This window comes from Zea mays, chromosome 4 (genome assembly GCF_902167145.1).
Source record: "Zea mays cultivar B73 chromosome 4, Zm-B73-REFERENCE-NAM-5.0, whole genome shotgun sequence".
Taxonomy (NCBI): Eukaryota; Viridiplantae; Streptophyta; class Magnoliopsida; order Poales; family Poaceae; genus Zea; species Zea mays.
The window spans coordinates 115163939-115169669 of NC_050099.1; positions in this window are offsets into that span (position 1 = coordinate 115163939).

The window sequence follows — 5731 nt, forward strand, 5'->3', positions numbered from 1 at the left end:
GAGTTCAGTTACTATTTGTATCAGTCGCTGACAAATTGCACCGGGGTCCCTGAGGTTCTATTTCTCCACAGGTGAGGTCCCTGACGTCGGCAGCGCGCGGAGGAGCTCCGGCGAGCGCGTAGACCGGCCGAGCGGGGCCATGACCGGTGCTCCCGAGCGGCGGACATCACATCGGACTTACCCCGAGTGTTTCCCCTAACCTAATTGCACAAATGGTGAGCTATCAAGCTCTGTCCGCGTGAACCGAATGGGTGGCGGACAGTTGATCGTGTTCCCGGTGACCAGGGAGCCCTTAGTTCAATTCAATGGCTCGGCAAGCATCGTAGATGCACGAGAATGCTTAAACAAGGGAGCAGAGGGGAGGGACTAACCGGAGTATGGCTGGCGACGGTGAGCTTGGTTTCACGGTGGCGGAAATCGGATTTGGGGAAATTCCAAATTCAAGTTCTCTGGTGGGAGGTTTGGGATGCAAGCGGGTGCAATAGCTGGTAGAGTACATGGCGAAGCCGAGGGGGGCTCAATTTATAGACTCCGAGAGCGGTGGCTCTCAATTTGCCCACGGCGAGCTGGCGGCCGGAGGTGAAGAAGAAGCCTGGCGCGCGTGGTTACGTGTCCTAGGGCGTGGCAGTAACTCCGGTGATCACCAGACATGCACCGAATGACTCACCGCGACGAGAGCTAGCGCTAAGGCACGTGGTGCGCGACGGTGACAGCACGACGGCGGTGAGAGTTATCCGAGCGACCGACGGCTGGGAGGAAAGTACGGCATGCTTAGCCGTGATCGAGCTCGAGTGGACCAGACGCTGGGATATTTACTGGTTTGTGCTTATCCAAGGCCACGGCGCACGAATCGCAGCACGCAATCGATCAACGGCGACGGCCACCGGCGGCGAGATCTTTTGGGCGCTGGCGGTCTGATCTTCAACAGAGCACTGTACCATGGTGAACACCCCATTCAGAGCGACTGACAGAGCAAGTTCAAGTCACATTTTCTCTAAATTTTCCTTAGCAACTCATCCAAGGCTCTGCATCAAAGTTGTAGTGCTACATACCAGCTACAACTCGACTATAGGGATGAAACTTATTTGAGCACTAGATCAAGGTTTAATTCACACTCAAAGTCGACCCTGTTACACTGAAAAGCTGAGTTTCAGAATGAATCCAGCTTGACAGTCCAACTTAGGTTGAGATTTTCTTCAGTTTTTCCTTAACAACAATGCCCACACCTTTAAGCAAAGTTGTTCTCCTATGTTTGGTCTTCAACTTTGATGTGGTGACCTAGGGCAAAAACCCTATGCTTTGCAAGTTACAAAGCCCCAAAGTTGAGCCCTCAACACTGAATTTCAGACTTAGTATAGAACTCAAATGAGGTCCATTTTGCATTTAAGTCCAAAACTTAGGGTTTGGCTTTCAAATCCACTTATTGGTGACCAATTGACTTAAAATACTTATTTGACTTGGTTTTTGCACTTTAACCCAAAAGTGGGCTAATTTTGCACATAAGCCCCTAGGGTTTGGTTTCAAGGTTTTCCAGGGTTCCAATTAGGGTTTCTGGTATCCCAGGGGTATAAAAGTGATTCAAGTTTATTCTTAGGGTCATTTTATGACTTTTACCCTAAAGCTTTTAGGGTTTTCTTAACTTGGGTTAAGTTTTACCCCCTTAATCCCTCTTTAGGGTTAAATTCCCTATCCAGGGTCCTATTTGCAAAAAACATTAAAACAATACAACTTGTTTGAAATTTTTGCCTAGTGAATGCACTCTAGGTGTGTCAAACATATGCAATGCCAATGCTTATGATGCCATGCTCAAGTTTTAGTTATAGTAACACCAGGGGTGTTACACAAAGCACCAAGCTCCAAGCACACAATCGTCCAAGCCCCAGACCCGGCACCAGAGGTATTACGCCGGCGAATTCTCCTCTCAACTCGCGGTATATGGAGATGAGGACGACGTTCGCTCTATGTTCGAGGGAGCGAGGGGAGGAATAGGTGGGCTCAAATGGAGGGAACAGCACGGCACGCCCGACTTTTAATCACGAAGCCGAGGGCTTCCGAGCTAGGTGCAGAGAAAATCGCGGTCGTGGTTGTAACAACCCTAGCTTCCGCTTGCTCCATTCGACAAAGTTGTTCGCAAGAAGAAGTAAAGGACTCCATCCACGAACCCTGATGCGAGGTCCCACACGGCAGTGATGGTCCGAACGTTGGCTTGATTCCACGGTGCACTGACCCCACGAGCCCACATGCCAGTCTCCCTACCAGGAGAGCGGTGGAGTCACGGTTGGGCCGCGCAGTCAAAAGCTAGGAGAGTGGGCCGATAGTGGTTTGGGCCCAACAGGCACAGGTGGGTTTTCTTTTTTTCTTTCTTTTTATTTTTAAATTTTCAATTTTAAATTCAAATCTTGTGGTGAAGTTCATGGTTGGGTGAAATACTCAAATTCATATATCAGTAGGTCCAAGTGCCTTTATTTATTTATGCATATTTTCTTTATTTTTACATAGTATTTTTCTCATTCTCTTTCTATATTATTCCCTTTTTACTAAATTATGAATTAGGATAAATTCCAATTTGGACATCACTATTTGTTTATTAATCTTAAATGCACAACCAAATAAACTCCAACATGATGCACACTTTATTGAGGAATTATTCACTTTAACTATGTCTTCTATTAATCTCATGAATGAAAAGGTACTACACATGAAGATTTATTTCTCTCTCTTATATTCCAGAGTTGGGTATTACAAATCCTACCCCCCTTACAAAGAATCTCGTCCTCGAGATTTAGGTAGAACTAGGAAAGAGGTGGGGAAAATCTACGCGTAGTTCTTCTTCTCTCTCCCAAGTAGCCTCATCTTCTCCATGGTGACTCCATTGCACTTTGCACATTTTTATCACTTTACTCCTTGTGACCCGAGTCAACGTATCAAAAATCTTGATATGATACTCAGTATAGGTTAGATCATCTTGAACAATAAGATCTTCCATAGGTAACTGCTCATCAGGTACCCTGAGACACTTCTTCAGTTGAGACACGTGGAAGGCATCGTGTACATCCGCAAGATGATCAGGTAGTTCCAGTTGATAGGCAACTTCTCCCACTCACTTTAGGATCAAGAAGGGTCCAATAAAGCGAGGGGACAACTTTCCTTTAACTTTAAATCTTCGCATTCCCCGGATTGGTGACACCTTCAAATATACGTGATCACCTTCCTTAAACTCTAGTAGTCTTCTCCGGGTATCTGCATAGCTTTTCTGCCTTGACTGCACAGTTCTCAAATTCTCCCTTATCATTCACACTTGTTCTTCTGCCTCTTGTATAATTTCTGGCCCAAAGAATTGCCTTTCACCAGTTTGATCCCAATACAGAGGAGTCCTGCATTTTCTGCCATATAAAGCCTCAAACGGGGACATCTTCAAACTGGCCTGGTAGCTATTATTGTAAGAGAACTCCGCATTTGGTAAGCTCTTATCCCAAATACCACCATGTTTAAGAGCACTAGCTCTTAACATATCCTCCAGTACTTGGTTGGTTCTCTCGATCTGCCCATCAGTTTGAGGATGGTAGGCCGAACTAAAATTCAACTGTGTGTCCAAGCCCTCGTGCAACTTCTGCCAAAACCGAGAAGTAAATTGTGATCCCCGGTCTGACACGGTCTTCTTAGGCACTCCATGTAGACAAACTATCTGAGCCATATACAACTCTGCTAGCTTGGCTCCCGTGTCATTAGTTCTCACAGGTATGAAGTGAGCCACTTTTGTCAGTCTGTCCACAATCACCCAAATGGAGTCATACCCTACAGAAGTGCGGGGTAGACCAACAATAAAATCCATGCCAATTTCTTCCCATTTCCACTCACGTATCTTAAGCGGATGAAGTAATCCAGTAGGTCTCTGATGCTCGGCTTTTACCCTTTGGCAAATGTCGCATTCCACCACATGAGCAGCAACATCCCTTTTTAATCCATACCACCAATACTTCTGGTTCAAGTCCTGGTACATTTTGGTACTACCCGGATGGATGGAATAAGCTGAATCATGTGCCTCCTTCAATATGGTTTCATGAATACCGTCAATATCAGGGACACAAATCAGGTTCTTGAACCATATTGTACCCTGCTCATCCTCCGTGAATTCTAGACCTCTACCTTCAGTAATAAGATCCTTGATCTCTTGGATTTTAGCATCACCAATCTGTCCCTTATGGATTTCTTGCTCTAAGGTAGGTTCCACTTCAATAGTGACTCCTTCAGTGTGTGCAACAATTCCCAGGTTGAGTCTCCTGAAATCCTCAACAATCTCATCGGGTAGCTGGGCAACAATAGAGGAATGAATGTGCTCCTTTCAACTCAAGGCATCTGCAACCAGATTCACCTTGCCCAGGTGATAGTGAATCTCCAAGTCATAATCCTTTATGAGTTCCAACCATCGGCGTTGCCTAAGGTTGAGATCCTTCTGAGTGAATATGTACTTCAAACTCTTGTGATCGGTGTACACTTGGCACTTGGTTCCCATAACATAATGTCTCCATATTTTGAGTGCATGCACTATGGCTGCAAGTTCTAAGTCATGAGTGGGATAGTTCAACTCATGTTTCCGCAACAGACAAAATGCGTAGGCAATCACGTGGCCTTCTTGCATAAGCACACATCCCAAGTCCTGGTGACTAGCATCACAATATATATCAAAATTCTTCTGTAGATCTGGCATCACCAACACTGGAGCAACCATCAATTTAGACCTCAATAGATTGAAGCTTCCTTGGCATTCCCCAGTCCACTTAAACTCCTTGCCCGTCTCTAACAATGAGGTCATAGGATTAGCAATCTTGGAGTACCCTTCAATGAATCGCTGGTAATAACCCGCGAGTCCCAAGAAACTTCAGACCTCCGAGACTATACTTGGTATCTTCCAACCAACTATCGCTGTTACTTTAGCCGGATCCACAAAAATTCCTCCTTTGGAGATGATATGCCCGAGAAAATGTACTTCATCAAGCTAAAACTCACACTTGGTAAATTTGGCATAAAGCTGATTATCCTATAACATCTGTAGCACCATCCGCAGATGCTCCTCATGCTCACTATCATTCTTGGAATAAATAAGAATGACATCGATGAATACCACGATGAATTTATCGAGATACTCCATGAACACCTTGTTCATCAAATTCATGAAGTAGGCTGGTGCATTGGTTAAGACAAACGACATGACTGTGAATTCATATAGACCATATCAGGTAGAGAAAGCCGTCTTGGGAATATCAGATGGCCTAATCTTCATTTGACGGTAGCCCGACCTAAGGTCAATCTTAGAAAACACCCTAGCACCACTCATCTAATAAAATAAGTCATCAATACGGGGTAATGGATACTTGTTCTTCACAGTAACATCATTAAGTGATCTATAGTCCACATACATCCGTTGCGACCCATCCTTCTTCTGTACAAACAGTACTGGTGCTCCCCAAGGTGAGGAACTCGGACGAATGTACCCAGCCTCCTGTAACTCAGTTAGTTGCTTCTTAAGTTCTTTTAACTCTTCTACGGACATCTTGTATGGCCGTTTAGATATAGGGGCAGTCCCAGGTAAGATATCAATGACAAACTCAACTTCCCTATCTGGTGGCATCCCTGGTAACTCCTCTGGAAAGACATACCAAGGATCAGATCTATATTGCTTTCCTCTAATATTATAGGGGTAGCCCAGAATTCTCTTCCCATAATTGTCAAT